Source organism: Aptenodytes patagonicus, chromosome 5 (genome assembly GCF_965638725.1).
Source record: "Aptenodytes patagonicus chromosome 5, bAptPat1.pri.cur, whole genome shotgun sequence".
Lineage (NCBI taxonomy): Eukaryota > Metazoa > Chordata > Aves > Sphenisciformes > Spheniscidae > Aptenodytes > Aptenodytes patagonicus.
The window spans coordinates 43,432,855-43,453,163 of NC_134953.1; positions in this window are offsets into that span (position 1 = coordinate 43,432,855).

Here is a 20,309-nt window from a genome sequence, read left to right on the forward strand (position 1 = left end):
CCAAACATGCCTCTCTCTCGGCTTCGCCAGAGCCCAGCTCCGAAATGGGAAACGTCCAGCGACTGCTCCCACACCAAAGGCGCCAGGACTGAAAGCTCTTGCTGGCCCTCACCTTCCCTAGGCAGCCCTTCCACAGCCCCACAAGCACAGACACTCAAAGTTTCCCTACCCTCGCTATCTCCAAACATGCCTCTCTCGGCTTCGCCAGAGCCCAGCTCCGAAATGGGAAACGTCCAGCGACTGCTCCCACACGAAAGGCGCCAGGACTGAAAGCTCTTGCTGGCCCTCACCTTCCCTAGGCAGCCCTTCCACAGCCCCACAAGCACAGGCACTCGGAGCTTCCCTACCCTCGCTATCGCCAAACATGCTCTCTCTCAGCTTTGCCAGAGCCCAGCTCCGAAAAGGGAAACGTCCAGCGACTGCTCCCACACGAAAGGCGCCAGGACTGAAAGCTCTTGCTGGCCCTCACCTTCCCTAGGCAGCCCTTCCACAGCCCCACAAGCACAGGCACTCGGAGCTTCCCTACCCTCGCTATCGCCAAACATGCCTCTCTCTCGGCTTCGCCAGAGCCCAGCTCCGAAATGGGAAACGTCCAGCGACTGCTCCCACACCAAAGGCGCCAGGACTGAAAGCTCTTGCTGGCCCTCACCTTCCCTAGGCAGCCCTTCCACAGCCCCACACACTCTGGCACTCGGAGCTTCCCTACCCTCGCTAACTCCAAACATGCTCTCTCTCGGCTTCGCCAGAGCCCAGCTCCGAAATGGGAAACGTCCAGCGACTGCTCCCACACGAAAGGCGCCAGGACTGAAAGCTCTTGCTGGCCCTCACCTTCCCTAGGCAGCCCTTCCACAGCCCCACACACTCTGGCACTCGGAGCTTCCCTACCCTCGCTAACTCCAAACATGCCTCTCTCTCGGCTTCGCCAGAGCCCAGCTCCGAAATGGGAAACGTCCAGCGACTGCTCCCACACCAAAGGCGCCAGGACTGAAAGCTCTTGCTGGCCCTCTCCTTCCCTAGGCAGCCCTTCCACAGCCCCACAAACTCTGGCACTCAAAGTTTCCCTACCCTCGCTAACTCCAAACATGCCTCTCTCTCGGCTTCGCCAGAGCCCAGCTCCAAAATGGGAAACGTCCTGCGACTGCTCCCACACCAAAGGCGCCAGGATTGAAAGCTCTTGCTGGCCCTCACCTTCCCTAGGCAGCCCTTCCACAGCCCCACACACTCTGGCACTCGGAGCTTCCCTACCCTCGCTAACTCCAAACATGCCTCTCTCTCGGCTTCGCCAGAGCCCAGCTCCAAAATGGGAAACGTCCAGCGACTGCTCCCACACCAAAGGCGCCAGGACTGAAAGCTCTTGCTGGCCCTCACCTTCCCTAGGCAGCCCTTCCACAGCCCCACAAGCACAGGCACTAGGAGCTTCCCTACCCTCGCTAACTCCAAACATGCTCTCTCTCAGCTTCGCCAGAGCCCAGCTCCGAAATGGGAAACGTCCAGCGACTGCTCCCACACGAAAGGCGCCAGGACTGAAAGCTCTTGCTGGCCCTCACCTTCCCTAGGCAGCCCTTCCACAGGCCCACAAACTCTGGCACTCAAAGTTTCCCTACCCTCGCTAACTCCAAACATGCCTCTCTCTCGGCTTCGCCAGAGCCCAGCTCCAAAATGGGAAACGTCCAGCGACTGCTCCCACACCAAAGGCGCCAGGACTGAAAGCTCTTGCTGGCCCTCACCTTCCCTAGGCAGCCCTTCCACAGCCCCACACACTCTGACACTCGGAGCTTCCCTACCCTCGCTAACTCCAAACATGCCTCTCTCTCTCGGCTTCGCCAGAGCCCAGCTCCGAAATGGGAAACGTCCAGCGACTGCTCCCACACCAAAGGCGCCAGGACTGAAAGCTCTTGCTGGCCCTCTCCTTCCCTAGGCAGCCCTTCCACAGCCCCACACACTCTGGCACTCGGAGCTTCCCTACCCTCGCAATCGCCAAACATGCCTCTCTCGGCTTTGCAGAGCCCAGCTCCGAAATGGGAAACGTCCAGCGACTGCTCCCACACCAAAGGCGCCAGGACTGAAAGCTCTTGCTGGCCCTCTCCTTCCCTAGGCAGCCCTTCCACAGCCCCACAAACTCTGGCACTCAAAGTTTCCCTACCCTCGCTAACTCCAAACATGCCTCTCTCTCGGCTTCGCCAGAGCCCAGCTCCGAAATGGGAAACGTCCAGCGACTGCTCCCACACCAAAGGCGCCAGGACTGAAAGCTCTTGCTGGCCCTCACCTTCCCTAGGCAGCCCTTCCACAGCCCCACACACTCTGACACTCGGAGCTTCCCTACCCTCGCTATCGCCAAACATGCTCTCTCTCAGCTTCGCCAGAGCCCAGCTCCGAAAAGGGAAACGTCCAGCGACTGCTCCCACACGAAAGGCGCCAGGACTGAAAGCTCTTGCTGGCCCTCACCTTCCCTAGGCAGCCCTTCCACAGCCCCACAAGCACAGGCACTCGGAGCTTCCCTACCCTCGCTATCGCCAAACATGCCTCTCTCTCGGCTTCGCCAGAGCCCAGCTCCGAAATGGGAAACGTCCAGCGACTGCTCCCACACCAAAGGCGCCAGGACTGAAAGCTCTTGCTGGCCCTCACCTTCCCTAGGCAGCCCTTCCACAGCCCCACACACTCTGGCACTCGGAGCTTCCCTACCCTCGCTATCTCCAAACATGCTCTCTCTCGGCTTCGCCAGAGCCCAGCTCCGAAATGGGAAACGTCCAGCGACTGCTCCCACACCAAAGGCGCCAGGACTGAAAGCTCTTGCTGGCCCTCACCTTCCCTAGGCAGCCCTTCCACAGCCCCACAAGCACAGGCACTCGGAGCTTCCCTACCCTCGCTATCGCCAAACATGCCTCTCTCTCGGCTTCGCCAGAGCCCAGCTCCGAAATGGGAAACGTCCAGCGACTGCTCCCACACCAAAGGCGCCAGGACTGAAAGCTCTTGCTGGCCCTCACCTTCCCTAGGCAGCCCTTCCAGAGGCCCACAAACTCTGGCACTCAAAGTTTCCCTACCCTCGCTAACTCCAAACATGCCTCTCTCTCGGCTTCGCCAGAGCCCAGCTCCAAAATGGGAAACGTCCAGCGACTGCTCCCACACGAAAGGCGCCAGGACTGAAAGCTCTTGCTGGCCCTCACCTTCCCTAGGCAGCCCTTCCACAGGCCCACAAACTCTGGCACTCAAAGTTTCCCTACCCTCGCTAACTCCAAACATGCCTCTCTCTCGGCTTCGCCAGAGCCCAGCTCCAAAATGGGAAACGTCCAGCGACTGCTCCCACACCAAAGGCGCCAGGACTGAAAGCTCTTGCTGGCCCTCACCTTCCCTAGGCAGCCCTTCCACAGCCCCACACACTCTGACACTCGGAGCTTCCCTACCCTCGCTAACTCCAAACATGCCTCTCTCTCTCGGCTTCGCCAGAGCCCAGCTCCGAAATGGGAAACGTCCAGCGACTGCTCCCACACCAAAGGCGCCAGGACTGAAAGCTCTTGCTGGCCCTCTCCTTCCCTAGGCAGCCCTTCCACAGCCCCACACACTCTGGCACTCGGAGCTTCCCTACCCTCGCAATCGCCAAACATGCCTCTCTCGGCTTTGCCAGAGCCCAGCTCCGAAATGGGAAACGTCCAGCGACTGCTCCCACACCAAAGGCGCCAGGACTGAAAGCTCTTGCTGGCCCTCTCCTTCCCTAGGCAGCCCTTCCACAGCCCCACAAACTCTGGCACTCAAAGTTTCCCTACCCTCGCTAACTCCAAACATGCCTCTCTCTCGGCTTCGCCAGAGCCCAGCTCCGAAATGGGAAACGTCCAGCGACTGCTCCCACACCAAAGGCGCCAGGACTGAAAGCTCTTGCTGGCCCTCACCTTCCCTAGGCAGCCCTTCCACAGCCCCACACACTCTGACACTCGGAGCTTCCCTACCCTCGCTATCGCCAAACATGCTCTCTCTCAGCTTCGCCAGAGCCCAGCTCCGAAAAGGGAAACGTCCAGCGACTGCTCCCACACGAAAGGCGCCAGGACTGAAAGCTCTTGCTGGCCCTCACCTTCCCTAGGCAGCCCTTCCACAGCCCCACAAGCACAGGCACTCGGAGCTTCCCTACCCTCGCTATCGCCAAACATGCCTCTCTCTCGGCTTCGCCAGAGCCCAGCTCCGAAATGGGAAACGTCCAGCGACTGCTCCCACACCAAAGGCGCCAGGACTGAAAGCTCTTGCTGGCCCTCACCTTCCCTAGGCAGCCCTTCCACAGCCCCACACACTCTGGCACTCGGAGCTTCCCTACCCTCGCTATCTCCAAACATGCTCTCTCTCGGCTTCGCCAGAGCCCAGCTCCGAAATGGGAAACGTCCAGCGACTGCTCCCACACGAAAGGCGCCAGGACTGAAAGCTCTTGCTGGCCCTCACCTTCCCTAGGCAGCCCTTCCACAGCCCCACAAGCACAGGCACTCGGAGCTTCCCTACCCTCGCTATCGCCAAACATGCCTCTCTCTCGGCTTCGCCAGAGCCCAGCTCCGAAATGGGAAACGTCCAGCGACTGCTCCCACACCAAAGGCGCCAGGACTGAAAGCTCTTGCTGGCCCTCTCCTTCCCTAGGCAGCCCTTCCACAGCCCCACAAACTCTGGCACTCAAAGTTTCCCTACCCTCGCTAACTCCAAACATGCCTCTCTCTCGGCTTCGCCAGAGCCCAGCTCCAAAATGGGAAACGTCCTGCGACTGCTCCCACACCAAAGGCGCCAGGATTGAAAGCTCTTGCTGGCCCTCACCTTCCCTAGGCAGCCCTTCCACAGCCCCACCAACTCTGGCACTCGGAGCTTCCCTACCCTCGCTAACTCCAAACATGCCTCTCTCTCGGCTTCGCCAGAGCCCAGCTCCAAAATGGGAAACGTCCAGCGACTGCTCCCACACCAAAGGCGCCAGGACTGAAAGCTCTTGCTGGCCCTCACCTTCCCTAGGCAGCCCTTCCACAGCCCCACAAGCACAGGCACTCGGAGCTTCCCTACCCTCGCTAACTCCAAACATGCTCTCTCTCAGCTTCGCCAGAGCCCAGCTCCGAAATGGGAAACGTCCAGCGACTGCTCCCACACGAAAGGCGCCAGGACTGAAAGCTCTTGCTGGCCCTCACCTTCCCTAGGCAGCCCTTCCACAGGCCCACAAACTCTGGCACTCAAAGTTTCCCTACCCTCGCTAACTCCAAACATGCCTCTCTCTCGGCTTCGCCAGAGCCCAGCTCCAAAATGGGAAACGTCCAGCGACTGCTCCCACACCAAAGGCGCCAGGACTGAAAGCTCTTGCTGGCCCTCACCTTCCCTAGGCAGCCCTTCCACAGCCCCACACACTCTGACACTCGGAGCTTCCCTACCCTCGCTAACTCCAAACATGCCTCTCACTCGGCTTCGCCAGAGCCCAGCTCCGAAATGGGAAACGTCCAGCGACTGCTCCCACACCAAAGGCGCCAGGACTGAAAGCTCTTGCTGGCCCTCTCCTTCCCTAGGCAGCCCTTCCACAGCCCCACACACTCTGGCACTCGGAGCTTCCCTACCCTCGCTAACTCCAAACATGCTCTCTCTCAGCTTCGCCAGAGCCCAGCTCCGAAATGGGAAACGTCCAGCGACTGCTCCCACACGAAAGGCGCCAGGACTGAAAGCTCTTGCTGGCCCTCACCTTCCCTAGGCAGCCCTTCCACAGCCCCACAAGCACAGGCACTCGGAGCTTCCCTACCCTCGCTAACTCCAAACATGCCTCTCTCTCGGCTTCGCCAGAGCCCAGCTCCAAAATGGGAAACGTCCAGCGACTGCTCCCACACCAAAGGCGCCAGGACTGAAAGCTCTTGCTGGCCCTCTCCTTCCCTAGGCAGCCCTTCCACAGCCCCACACACTCTGGCACTCGGAGCTTCCCTACCCTCGCAATCGCCAAACATGCCTCTCTCGGCTTTGCCAGAGCCCAGCTCCGAAATGGGAAACGTCCAGCGACTGCTCCCACACCAAAGGCGCCAGGACTGAAAGCTCTTGCTGGCCCTCACCTTCCCTAGGCAGCCCTTCCACAGCCCCACAAGCACAGGCACTCGGAGCTTCCCTACCCTCGGTAACTCCAAACATGCCTCTCTCTCGGCTTCGCCAGAGCCCAGCTCCGAAATTGGAAACGTCCTGCAACTGCTCCCACACCAAAGGCGCCAGGACTGAAAGCTCTTGCTGGCCCTCACCTTCCCTAGGCAGCCCTTCCACAGCCCCACAAGCACAGGCACTCAAAGTTTCCCTACCCTCGCTAACTCCAAACATGCCTCTCTCGGCTTCGCCAGAGCCCAGCTCCGAAATGGGAAACGTCCAGCGACTGCTCCCACACCAAAGGCGCCAGGACTGAAAGCTCTTGCTGGCCCTCACCTTCCCTAGGCAGCCCTTCCACAGCCCCACAAGCACAGGCACTCGGAGCTTCCCTACCCTCGCTATCGCCAAACATGCTCTCTCTCAGCTTTGCCAGAGCCCAGCTCCGAAAAGGGAAACGTCCAGCGACTGCTCCCACACCAAAGGCGCCAGGACTGAAAGCTCTTGCTGGCCCTCACCTTCCCTAGGCAGCCCTTCCACAGCCCCACAAGCACAGGCACTCGGAGCTTCCCTACCCTCGCTATCGCCAAACATGCCTCTCTCTCGGCTTCGCCAGAGCCCAGCTCCGAAATGGGAAACGTCCAGCGACTGCTCCCACACCAAAGGCGCCAGGACTGAAAGCTCTTGCTGGCCCTCACCTTCCCTAGGCAGCCCTTCCACAGCCCCACAAGCACAGGCACTCGGAGCTTCCCTACCCTCGCTAACTCCAAACATGCCTCTCTCTCGGCTTCGCCAGAGCCCAGCTCCGAAATTGGAAACGTCCTGCAACTGCTCCCACACCAAAGGCGCCAGGACTGAAAGCTCTTGCTGGCCCTCACCTTCCCTAGGCAGCCCTTCCACAGCCCCACAAGCACAGGCACTCGGAGCTTCCCTACCCTCGCTAACTCCAAACATGCCTCTCTCTCGGCTTCGCCAGAGCCCAGCTCCGAAATTGGAAACGTCCTGCAACTGCTCCCACACCAAAGGCGCCAGGACTGAAAGCTCTTGCTGGCCCTCACCTTCCCTAGGCAGCCCTTCCACAGCCCCACAAGCACAGGCACTCAAAGTTTCCCTACCCTCGCTAACTCCAAACATGCCTCTCTCGGCTTCGCCAGAGCCCAGCTCCGAAATGGGAAACATCCAGCGACTGCTCCCACACCAAAGGCGCCAGGACTGAAAGCTCTTGCTGGCCCTCACCTTCCCTAGGCAGCCCTTCCACAGCCCCACAAGCACAGGCACTCGGAGCTTCCCTACCCTCGCTATCGCCAAACATGCCTCTCTCTCGGCTTCGCCAGAGCCCAGCTCCGAAATGGGAAACGTCCAGCGACTGCTCCCACACCAAAGGCGCCAGGACTGAAAGCTCTTGCTGGCCCTCACCTTCCCTAGGCAGCCCTTCCACAGCCCCACACACTCTGGCACTCGGAGCTTCCCTACCCTCGCTATCTCCAAACATGCTCTCTCTCGGCTTCGCCAGAGCCCAGCTCCGAAATGGGAAACGTCCAGCGACTGCTCCCACACGAAAGGCGCCAGGACTGAAAGCTCTTGCTGGCCCTCACCTTCCCTAGGCAGCCCTTCCACAGCCCCACAAGCACAGGCACTCGGAGCTTCCCTACCCTCGCTATCGCCAAACATGCCTCTCTCTCGGCTTCGCCAGAGCCCAGCTCCGAAATGGGAAACGTCCAGCGACTGCTCCCACACCAAAGGCGCCAGGACTGAAAGCTCTTGCTGGCCCTCTCCTTCCCTAGGCAGCCCTTCCACAGCCCCACAAGCACAGGCACTAGGAGCTTCCCTACCCTCGCTATCGCCAAACATGCTCTCTCTCAGCTTCGCCAGAGCCCAGCTCCGAAATGGGAAACGTCCAGCGACTGCTCCCACACGAAAGGCGCCAGGACTGAAAGCTCTTGCTGGCCCTCACCTTCCCTAGGCAGCCCTTCCACAGGCCCACAAACTCTGGCACTCAAAGTTTCCCTACCCTCGCTAACTCCAAACATGCCTCTCTCTCGGCTTCGCCAGAGCCCAGCTCCAAAATGGGAAACGTCCAGCGACTGCTCCCACACCAAAGGCGCCAGGACTGAAAGCTCTTGCTGGCCCTCACCTTCCCTAGGCAGCCCTTCCACAGCCCCACACACTCTGACACTCGGAGCTTCCCTACCCTCGCTAACTCCAAACATGCCTCTCTCTCAGCTTCGCCAGAGCCCAGCTCCGAAATGGGAAACGTCCAGCGACTGCTCCCACACCAAAGGCGCCAGGACTGAAAGCTCTTGCTGGCCCTCTCCTTCCCTAGGCAGCCCTTCCACAGCCCCACACACTCTGGCACTCGGAGCTTCCCTACCCTCGCAATCGCCAAACATGCCTCTCTCGGCTTTGCCAGAGCCCAGCTCCGAAATGGGAAACGTCCAGCGACTGCTCCCACACCAAAGGCGCCAGGACTGAAAGCTCTTGCTGGCCCTCTCCTTCCCTAGGCAGCCCTTCCACAGCCCCACAAACTCTGGCACTCAAAGTTTCCCTACCCTCGCTAACTCCAAACATGCCTCTCTCTCGGCTTCGCCAGAGCCCAGCTCCGAAATGGGAAACGTCCAGCGACTGCTCCCACACCAAAGGCGCCAGGACTGAAAGCTCTTGCTGGCCCTCACCTTCCCTAGGCAGCCCTTCCACAGCCCCACACACTCTGACACTCGGAGCTTCCCTACCCTCGCTAACTCCAAACATGCCTCTCTCTCGGCTTCGCCAGAGCCCAGCTCCGAAATGGGAAACGTCCAGCGACTGCTCCCACACCAAAGGCGCCAGGACTGAAAGCTCTTGCTGGCCCTCTCCTTCCCTAGGCAGCCCTTCCACAGCCCCACACACTCTGGCACTCGGAGCTTCCCTACCCTCGCAATCGCCAAACATACCTCTCTCGGCTTAGCCAGAGCCCAGCTCCGAAATGGGAAACGTCCAGCGACTGCTCCCACACCAAAGGCGCCAGGACTGAAAGCTCTTGCTGGCCCTCTCCTTCCCTAGGCAGCCCTTCCACAGCCCCACAAACTCTGGCACTCAAAGTTTCCCTACCCTCGCTAACTCCAAACATGCCTCTCTCTCGGCTTCGCCAGAGCCCAGCTCCGAAATGGGAAACGTCCAGCGACTGCTCCCACACCAAAGGCGCCAGGACTGAAAGCTCTTGCTGGCCCTCTCCTTCCCTAGGCAGCCCTTCCACAGCCCCACACACTCTGGCACTCGGAGCTTCCCTACCCTCGCTATCTCCAAACATGCTCTCTCTCGGCTTCGCCAGAGCCCAGCTCCGAAATGGGAAACGTCCAGCGACTGCTCCCACACGAAAGGCGCCAGGACTGAAAGCTCTTGCTGGCCCTCACCTTCCCTAGGCAGCCCTTCCACAGCCCCACAAGCACAGGCACTCGGAGCTTCCCTACCCTCGCTATCGCCAAACATGCCTCTCTCTCGGCTTCGCCAGAGCCCAGCTCCGAAATGGGAAACGTCCAGCGACTGCTCCCACACCAAAGGCGCCAGGACTGAAAGCTCTTGCTGGCCCTCTCCTTCCCTAGGCAGCCCTTCCACAGTCCCACAAACTCTGGCACTCAAAGTTTCCCTGCCCTCGCTAACTCCAAACATGCCTCTCTCTCGGCTTCGCCAGAGCCCAGCTCCAAAATGGGAAACGTCCAGCGACTGCTCCCACACCAAAGGCGCCAGGATTGAAAGCTCTTGCTGGCCCTCACCTTCCCTAGGCAGCCCTTCCACAGCCCCACACACTCTGGCACTCGGAGCTTCCCTACCCTCGCTAACTCCAAACATGCCTCTCTCTCGGCTTCGCCAGAGCCCAGCTCCGAAATGGGAAACGTCCAGCGACTGCTCCCACACCAAAGGCGCCAGGACTGAAAGCTCTTGCTGGCCCTCACCTTCCCTAGGCAGCCCTTCCACAGCCCCACAAGCACAGGCACTCGGAGCTTCCCTACCCTCGCTAACTCCAAACATGCTCTCTCTCAGCTTCGCCAGAGCCCAGCTCCGAAATGGGAAACGTCCAGCGACTGCTCCCACACCAAAGGCGCCAGGACTGAAAGCTCTTGCTGGCCCTCACCTTCCCTAGGCAGCCCTTCCACAGCCCCACAAGCACAGGCACTCGGAGCTTCCCTACCCTCGCTAACTCCAAACATGCCTCTCTCTCGGCTTCGCCAGAGCCCAGCTCTGAAATGGGAAACGTCCAGCGACTGCTCCCACACCAAAGGCGCCAGGACTGAAAGCTCTTGCTGGCCCTCACCTTCCCTAGGCAGCCCTTCCACAGCCCCACAAGCACAGGCACTCGGAGCTTCCCTACCCTCGCTAACTCCAAACATGCTCTCTCTCAGCTTCGCCAGAGCCCAGCTCCGAAATGGGAAACGTCCAGCGACTGCTCCCACACGAAAGGCGCCAGGACTGAAAGCTCTTGCTGGCCCTCACCTTCCCTAGGCAGCCCTTCCACAGCCCCACAAACTCTGGCACTCAAAGTTTCCCTACCCTCGCTAACTCCAAACATGCCTCTCTCTCGGCTTCGCCAGAGCCCAGCTCCAAAATGGGAAACGTCCAGCGACTGCTCCCACACCAAAGGCGCCAGGACTGAAAGCTCTTGCTGGCCCTCTCCTTCCCTAGGCAGCCCTTCCACAGCCCCACAAGCACAGGCACTCGGAGCTTCCCTACCCTCGCTAACTCCAAACATGCCTCTCTCTCGGCTTTGCCAGAGCCCAGCTCCGAAATGGGAAACGTCCAGCGACTGCTCCCACACCAAAGGCGCCAGGACTGAAAGCTCTTGCTGGCCCTCACCTTCCCTAGGCAGCCCTTCCACAGCCCCACAAGCACAGACACTCAAAGTTTCCCTACCCTCGCTAACTCCAAACATGCCTCTCTCGGCTTCGCCAGAGCCCAGCTCCGAAATGGGAAACGTCCAGCGACTGCTCCCACACGAAAGGCGCCAGGACTGAAAGCTCTTGCTGGCCCTCACCTTCCCTAGGCAGCCCTTCCACAGCCCCACAAGCACAGGCACTCGGAGCTTCCCTACCCTCGCTATCGCCAAACATGCTCTCTCTCAGCTTCGCCAGAGCCCAGCTCCGAAAAGGGAAACGTCCAGCGACTGCTCCCACACGAAAGGCGCCAGGACTGAAAGCTCTTGCTGGCCCTCACCTTCCCTAGGCAGCCCTTCCACAGCCCCACAAGCACAGGCACTCGGAGCTTCCCTACCCTCGCTATCGCCAAACATGCCTCTCTCTCGGCTTCGCCAGAGCCCAGCTCCAAAATGGGAAACGTCCAGCGACTGCTCCCACACCAAAGGCGCCAGGACTGAAAGCTCTTGCTGGCCCTCTCCTTCCCTAGGCAGCCCTTCCACAGCCCCACAAGCACAGGCACTCGGAGCTTCCCTACCCTCGCTAACTCCAAACATGCTCTCTCTCAGCTTCGCCAGAGCCCAGCTCCGAAATGGGAAACGTCCAGCGACTGCTCCCACACGAAAGGCGCCAGGACTGAAAGCTCTTGCTGGCCCTCACCTTCCCTAGGCAGCCCTTCCACAGCCCCACAAGCACAGGCACTCGGAGCTTCCCTACCCTCGCTATCGCCAAACATGCCTCTCTCTCGGCTTCGCCAGAGCCCAGCTCCGAAATGGGAAACGTCCAGCGACTGCTCCCACACCAAAGGCGCCAGGACTGAAAGCTCTTGCTGGCCCTCTCCTTCCCTAGGCAGCCCTTCCACAGCCCCACAAACTCTGGCACTCAAAGTTTCCCTACCCTCGCTAACTCCAAACATGCCTCTCTCTCGGCTTCGCCAGAGCCCAGCTCCGAAATGGGAAACGTCCAGCGACTGCTCCCACACCAAAGGCGCCAGGACTGAAAGCTCTTGCTGGCCCTCACCTTCCCTAGGCAGCCCTTCCACAGCCCCACACACTCTGACACTCGGAGCTTCCCTACCCTCGCTATCGCCAAACATGCTCTCTCTCAGCTTCGCCAGAGCCCAGCTCCGAAAAGGGAAACGTCCAGCGACTGCTCCCACACGAAAGGCGCCAGGACTGAAAGCTCTTGCTAGCCCTCACCTTCCCTAGGCAGCCCTTCCACAGCCCCACAAGCACAGGCACTCGGAGCTTCCCTACCCTCGGTAACTCCAAACATGCCTCTCTCTCGGCTTCGCCAGAGCCCAGCTCCAAAATGGGAAACGTCCAGCGACTGCTCCCACACCAAAGGCGCCAGGACTGAAAGCTCTTGCTGGCCCTCACCTTCCCTAGGCAGCCCTTCCACAGCCCCACAAGCACAGGCACTCGGAGCTTCCCTACCCTCGCTATCGCCAAACATGCCTCTCTCTCGGCTTCGCCAGAGCCCAGCTCCGAAATGGGAAACGTCCAGCGACTGCTCCCACACCAAAGGCGCCAGGACTGAAAGCTCTTGCTGGCACTCTCCTTCCCTAGGCAGCCCTTCCACAGCCCCACAAACTCTGGCACTCAAAGTTTCCCTACCCTCGCTAACTCCAAACATGCCTCTCTCTCGGCTTCGCCAGAGCCCAGCTCCGAAATGGGAAACGTCCTGCGACTGCTCCCACACCAAAGGCGCCAGGATTGAAAGCTCTTGCTGGCCCTCACCTTCCCTAGGCAGCCCTTCCACAGCCCCACCAACTCTGGCACTCGGAGCTTCCCTACCCTCGCTAACTCCAAACATGCCTCTCTCTCGGCTTCGCCAGAGCCCAGCTCCAAAATGGGAAACGTCCAGCGACTGCTCCCACACCAAAGGCGCCAGGACTGAAAGCTCTTGCTGGCCCTCACCTTCCCTAGGCAGCCCTTCCACAGCCCCACAAGCACAGGCACTCGGAGCTTCCCTACCCTCGCTAACTCCAAACATGCTCTCTCTCAGCTTCGCCAGAGCCCAGCTCCGAAATGGGAAACGTCCAGCGACTGCTCCCACACGAAAGGCGCCAGGACTGAAAGCTCTTGCTGGCCCTCACCTTCCCTAGGCAGCCCTTCCACAGGCCCACAAACTCTGGCACTCAAAGTTTCCCTACCCTCGCTAACTCCAAACATGCCTCTCTCTCGGCTTCGCCAGAGCCCAGCTCCAAAATGGGAAACGTCCAGCGACTGCTCCCACACCAAAGGCGCCAGGACTGAAAGCTCTTGCTGGCCCTCACCTTCCCTAGGCAGCCCTTCCACAGCCCCACACACTCTGACACTCGGAGCTTCCCTACCCTCGCTAACTCCAAACATGCCTCTCACTCGGCTTCGCCAGAGCCCAGCTCCGAAATGGGAAACGTCCAGCGACTGCTCCCACACCAAAGGCGCCAGGACTGAAAGCTCTTGCTGGCCCTCTCCTTCCCTAGGCAGCCCTTCCACAGCCCCACACACTCTGGCACTCGGAGCTTCCCTACCCTCGCAATCGCCAAACATGCCTCTCTCGGCTTTGCCAGAGCCCAGCTCCGAAATGGGAAACGTCCAGCGACTGCTCCCACACCAAAGGCGCCAGGACTGAAAGCTCTTGCTGGCCCTCTCCTTCCCTAGGCAGCCCTTCCACAGCCCCACAAACTCTGGCACTCAAAGTTTCCCTACCCTCGCTATCTCCAAACATGCCTCTCTCTCGGCTTCGCCAGAGCCCAGCTCCGAAATGGGAAACGTCCAGCGACTGCTCCCACACCAAAGGCGCCAGGACTGAAAGCTCTTGCTGGCCCTCACCTTCCCTAGGCAGCCCTTCCACAGCCCCACAAGCACAGGCACTCGGAGCTTCCCTACCCTCGCTAACTCCAAACATGCTCTCTCTCAGCTTCGCCAGAGCCCAGCTCCGAAATGGGAAACGTCCAGCGACTGCTCCCACACCAAAGGCGCCAGGACTGAAAGCTCTTGCTGGCCCTCTCCTTCCCTAGGCAGCCCTTCCACAGCCCCACACACTCTGGCACTCAAAGTTTCCCTACCCTCGCTAACTCCAAACATGCCTCTCTCGGCTTCGCCAGAGCCCAGCTCCGAAATGGGAAACGTCCAGCGACTGCTCCCACACCAAAGGCGCCAGGACTGAAAGCTCTTGCTGGCCCTCACCTTCCCTAGGCAGCCCTTCCACAGCCCCACAAGCACAGGCACTCGGAGCTTCCCTACCCTCGCTATCGCCAAACATGCTCTCTCTCAGCTTCGCCAGAGCCCAGCTCCGAAAAGGGAAACGTCCAGCGACTGCTCCCACACGAAAGGCGCCAGGACTGAAAGCTCTTGCTGGCCCTCACCTTCCCTAGGCAGCCCTTCCACAGCCCCACAAGCACAGGCACTCGGAGCTTCCCTACCCTCGCTATCGCCAAACATGCCTCTCTCTCGGCTTCGCCAGAGCCCAGCTCCGAAATGGGAAACGTCCAGCGACTGCTCCCACACCAAAGGCGCCAGGACTGAAAGCTCTTGCTGGCCCTCACCTTCCCTAGGCAGCCCTTCCACAGCCCCACAAGCACAGACACTCAAAGTTTCCCTACCCTCGCTAACTCCAAACATGCCTCTCTCGGCTTCGCCAGAGCCCAGCTCCAAAATGGGAAACGTCCAGCGACTGCTCCCACACCAAAGGCGCCAGGACTGAAAGCTCTTGCTGGCCCTCACCTTCCCTAGGCAGCCCTTCCACAGCCCAACACACTCTGACACTCGGAGCTTCCCTACCCTCGCTATCGCCAAACATGCCTCTCTCTCGGCTTCGCCAGAGCCCAGCTCCGAAATGGGAAACGTCCAGCGACTGCTCCCACACCAAAGGCGCCAGGACTGAAAGCTCTTGCTGGCCCTCTCCTTCCCTAGGCAGCCCTTCCACAGCCCCACAAGCACAGGCACTCGGAGCTTCCCTACCCTCGCTAACTCCAAACATGCCTCTCTCTCGGCTTCGCCAGAGCCCAGCTCCGAAATGGGAAACGTCCAGCGACTGCTCCCACACCAAAGGCGCCAGGACTGAAAGCTCTTGCTGGCCCTCACCTTCCCTAGGCAGCCCTTCCACAGCCCCACAAGCACAGGCACTCGGAGCTTCCCTACCCTCGCTATCGCCAAACATGCCTCTCTCTCGGCTTCGCCAGAGCCCAGCTCCGAAATGGGAAACGTCCTGCGACTGCTCCCACACCAAAGGCGCCAGGACTGAAAGCTCTTGCTGGCCCTCACCTTCCCTAGGCAGCCCTTCCACAGCCCCACAAGCACAGGCACTCGGAGCTTCCCTACCCTCGCTAACTCCAAACATGCTCTCTCTCAGCTTCGCCAGAGCCAAGCTCCGAAATGGGAAACGTCCAGCGACTGCTCCCACACGAAAGGCGCCAGGACTGAAAGCTCTTGCTGGCCCTCACCTTCCCTAGGCAGCCCTTCCACAGCCCCACAAACACAGGCACTCGGAGCTTCCCTACCCTCGCTATCGCCAAACATGCCTCTCTCTCGGCTTCGCCAGAGCCCAGCTCCGAAATGGGAAACGTCCAGCGACTGCTCCCACACCAAAGGCGCCAGGACTGAAAGCTCTTGCTGGCCCTCTCCTTCCCTAGGCAGCCCTTCCACAGCCCCACAAGCACAGGCACTCGGAGCTTCCCTACCCTCGCTAACTCCAAACATGCTCTCTCTCAGCTTCGCCAGAGCCCAGCTCCGAAATGGGAAACGTCCAGCGACTGCTCCCACACGAAAGGCGCCAGGACTGAAAGCTCTTGCTGGCCCTCACCTTCCCTAGGCAGCCCTTCCACAGCCCCACAAGCACAGGCACTCGGAGCTTCCCTACCCTCGCTATCGCCAAACATGCCTCTCTCTCGGCTTCGCCAGAGCCCAGCTCCGAAATGGGAAACGTCCAGCGACTGCTCCCACACCAAAGGCGCCAGGACTGAAAGCTCTTGCTGGCCCTCTCCTTCCCTAGGCAGCCCTTCCACAGCCCCACAAACTCTGGCACTCAAAGTTTCCCTACCCTCGCTAACTCCAAACATGCCTCTCTCTCGGCTTCGCCAGAGCCCAGCTCCGAAATGGGAAACGTCCAGCGACTGCTCCCACACCAAAGGCGCCAGGACTGAAAGCTCTTGCTGGCCCTCACCTTCCCTAGGCAGCCCTTCCACAGCCCCACACACTCTGACACTCGGAGCTTCCCTACCCTCGCTATCGCCAAACATGCTCTCTCTCAGCTTCGCCAGAGCCCAGCTCCGAAAAGGGAAACGTCCAGCGACTGCTCCCACACGAAAGGCGCCAGGACTGAAAGCTCTTGCTAGCCCTCACCTTCCCTAGGCAGCCCTTCCACAGCCCCACAAGCACAGGCACTCGGAGCTTCCCTACCCTCGGTAACTCCAAACATGCCTCTCTCTCGGCTTCGCCAGAGCCCAGCTCCAAAATGGGAAACGTCCAGCGACTGCTCCCACACCAAAGGCGCCAGGACTGAAAGCTCTTGCTGGCCCTCACCTTCCCTAGGCAGCCCTTCCACAGCCCCACAAGCACAGGCACTCGGAGCTTCCCTACCCTCGCTATCGCCAAACATGCCTCTCTCTCGGCTTCGCCAGAGCCCAGCTCCGAAATGGGAAACGTCCAGCGACTGCTCCCACACCAAAGGCGCCAGGACTGAAAGCTCTTGCTGGCCCTCTCCTTCCCTAGGCAGCCCTTCCACAGCCCCACAAACTCTGGCACTCAAAGTTTCCCTACCCTCGCTAACTCCAAACATGCCTCTCTCTCGGCTTCGCCAGAGCCCAGCTCCGAAATGGGAAACGTCCTGCGACTGCTCCCACACCAAAGGCGCCAGGATTGAAAGCTCTTGCTGGCCCTCACCTTCCCTAGGCAGCCCTTCCACAGCCCCACCAACTCTGGCACTCGGAGCTTCCCTACCCTCGCTAACTCCAAACATGCCTCTCTCTCGGCTTCGCCAGAGCCCAGCTCCAAAATGGGAAACGTCCAGCGACTGCTCCCACACCAAAGGCGCCAGGACTGAAAGCTCTTGCTGGCCCTCACCTTCCCTAGGCAGCCCTTCCACAGCCCCACAAGCACAGGCACTCGGAGCTTCCCTACCCTCGCTAACTCCAAACATGCTCTCTCTCAGCTTCGCCAGAGCCCAGCTCCGAAATGGGAAACGTCCAGCGACTGCTCCCACACGAAAGGCGCCAGGACTGAAAGCTCTTGCTGGCCCTCACCTTCCCTAGGCAGCCCTTCCACAGGCCCACAAACTCTGGCACTCAAAGTTTCCCTACCCTCGCTAACTCCAAACATGCCTCTCTCTCGGCTTCGCCAGAGCCCAGCTCCAAAATGGGAAACGTCCAGCGACTGCTCCCACACCAAAGGCGCCAGGACTGAAAGCTCTTGCTGGCCCTCACCTTCCCTAGGCAGCCCTTCCACAGCCCCACACACTCTGACACTCGGAGCTTCCCTACCCTCGCTAACTCCAAACATGCCTCTCACTCGGCTTCGCCAGAGCCCAGCTCCGAAATGGGAAACGTCCAGCGACTGCTCCCACACCAAAGGCGCCAGGACTGAAAGCTCTTGCTGGCCCTCTCCTTCCCTAGGCAGCCCTTCCACAGCCCCACACACTCTGGCACTCGGAGCTTCCCTACCCTCGCAATCGCCAAACATGCCTCTCTCGGCTTTGCCAGAGCCCAGCTCCGAAATGGGAAACGTCCAGCGACTGCTCCCACACCAAAGGCGCCAGGACTGAAAGCTCTTGCTGGCCCTCTCCTTCCCTAGGCAGCCCTTCCACAGCCCCACAAACTCTGGCACTCAAAGTTTCCATACCCTCGCTAACTCCAAACATGCCTCTCTCTCGGCTTCGCCAGAGCCCAGCTCCGAAATGGGAAACGTCCAGCGACTGCTCCCACACCAAAGGCGCCAGGACTGAAAGCTCTTGCTGGCCCTCACCTTCCCTAGGCAGCCCTTCCACAGCCCCACAAGCACAGGCACTCGGAGCTTCCCTACCCTCGCTAACTCCAAACATGCTCTCTCTCAGCTTCGCCAGAGCCCAGCTCCGAAATGGGAAACGTCCAGCGACTGCTCCCACACCAAAGGCGCCAGGACTGAAAGCTCTTGCTGGCCCTCTCCTTCCCTAGGCAGCCCTTCCACAGCCCCACACACTCTGGCACTCAAAGTTTCCCTACCCTCGCTAACTCCAAACATGCCTCTCTCGGCTTCGCCAGAGCCCAGCTCCGAAATGGGAAACGTCCAGCGACTGCTCCCACACCAAAGGCGCCAGGACTGAAAGCTCTTGCTGGCCCTCACCTTCCCTAGGCAGCCCTTCCACAGCCCCACAAGCACAGGCACTCGGAGCTTCCCTACCCTCGCTATCGCCAAACATGCTCTCTCTCAGCTTCGCCAGAGCCCAGCTCCGAAAAGGGAAACGTCCAGCGACTGCTCCCACACGAAAGGCGCCAGGACTGAAAGCTCTTGCTGGCCCTCACCTTCCCTAGGCAGCCCTTCCACAGCCCCACAAGCACAGGCACTCGGAGCTTCCCTACCCTCGCTATCGCCAAACATGCCTCTCTCTCGGCTTCGCCAGAGCCCAGCTCCGAAATGGGAAACGTCCAGCGACTGCTCCCACACCAAAGGCGCCAGGACTGAAAGCTCTTGCTGGCCCTCACCTTCCCTAGGCAGCCCTTCCACAGCCCCACAAGCACAGACACTCAAAGTTTCCCTACCCTCGCTAACTCCAAACATGCCTCTCTCGGCTTCGCCAGAGCCCAGCTCCAAAATGGGAAACGTCCAGCGACTGCTCCCACACCAAAGGCGCCAGGACTGAAAGCTCTTGCTGGCCCTCACCTTCCCTAGGCAGCCCTTCCACAGCCCAACACACTCTGACACTCGGAGCTTCCCTACCCTCGCTATCGCCAAACATGCCTCTCTCTCGGCTTCGCCAGAGCCCAGCTCCGAAATGGGAAACGTCCAGCGACTGCTCCCACACCAAAGGCGCCAGGACTGAAAGCTCTTGCTGGCCCTCTCCTTCCCTAGGCAGCCCTTCCACAGCCCCACAAGCACAGGCACTCGGAGCTTCCCTACCCTCGCTAACTCCAAACATGCCTCTCTCTCGGCTTCGCCAGAGCCCAGCTCCGAAATGGGAAACGTCCAGCGACTGCTCCCACACGAAAGGCGCCAGGACTGAAAGCTCTTGCTGGCCCTCACCTTCCCTAGGCAGCCCTTCCACAGCCCCACAAGCACAGGCACTCGGAGCTTCCCTACCCTCACTATCGCCAAACATGCCTCTCTCTCGGCTTCGCCAGAGCCCAGCTCCGAAATGGGAAACGTCCTGCGACTGCTCCCACACCAAAGGCGCCAGGACTGAAAGCTCTTGCTGGCCCTCACCTTCCCTAGGCAGCCCTTCCACAGCCCCACAAGCACAGGCACTCGGAGCTTCCCTACCCTCGCTAACTCCAAACATGCTCTCTCTCAGCTTCGCCAGAGCCAAGCTCCGAAATGGGAAACGTCCAGCGACTGCTCCCACACGAAAGGCGCCAGGACTGAAAGCTCTTGCTGGCCCTCACCTTCCCTAGGCAGCCCTTCCACAGCCCCACAAGCACAGGCACTCGGAGCTTCCCTACCCTCGCTAACTCCAAACATGCCTCTCTCTCGGCTTCGCCAGAGCCCAGCTCCGAAATGGGAAACGTCCAGCGACTGCTCCCACACCAAAGGCGCCAGGACTGAAAGCTCTTGCTGGCCCTCACCTTCCCTAGGCAGCCCTTCCACAGCCCCACAAACTCTGACACTCGGAGCTTCCCTACCCTCGCTATCTCCAAACATGCCTCTCTCAGCTTCGCCAGAGCCCAGCTCCGAAATGGGAAACGTCCAGCGACTGCTCCCACACGAAAGGCGCCAGGACTGAAAGCTCTTGCTGGCCCTCACCTTCCCTAGGCAGCCCTTCCACAGCCCCACACACTCTGGCACTCGGAGCTTCCCTACCCTCGCTATCGCCAAACATGCCTCTCTCTCGGCTTCGCCAGAGCCCAGCTCCGAAATGGGAAACGTCCAGCGACTGCTCCCACACCAAAGGCGCCAGGACTGAAAGCTCTTGCTGGCCCTCTCCTTCCCTAGGCAGCCCTTCCACAGCCCCACAAACTCTGGCACTCAAAGTTTCCCTACCCTCGCTAACTCCAAACATGCCTCTCTCTCGGCTTCGCCAGAGCCCAGCTCCGAAATGGGAAACGTCCAGCGACTGCTCCCACACGAAAGGCGCCAGGACTGAAAGCTCTTGCTGGCCCTCACCTTCCCTAGGCAGCCCTTCCACAGCCCCACAAGCACAGGCACTCGGAGCTTCCCTACCCTCGCTATCGCCAAACATGCCTCTCTCTCGGCTTCG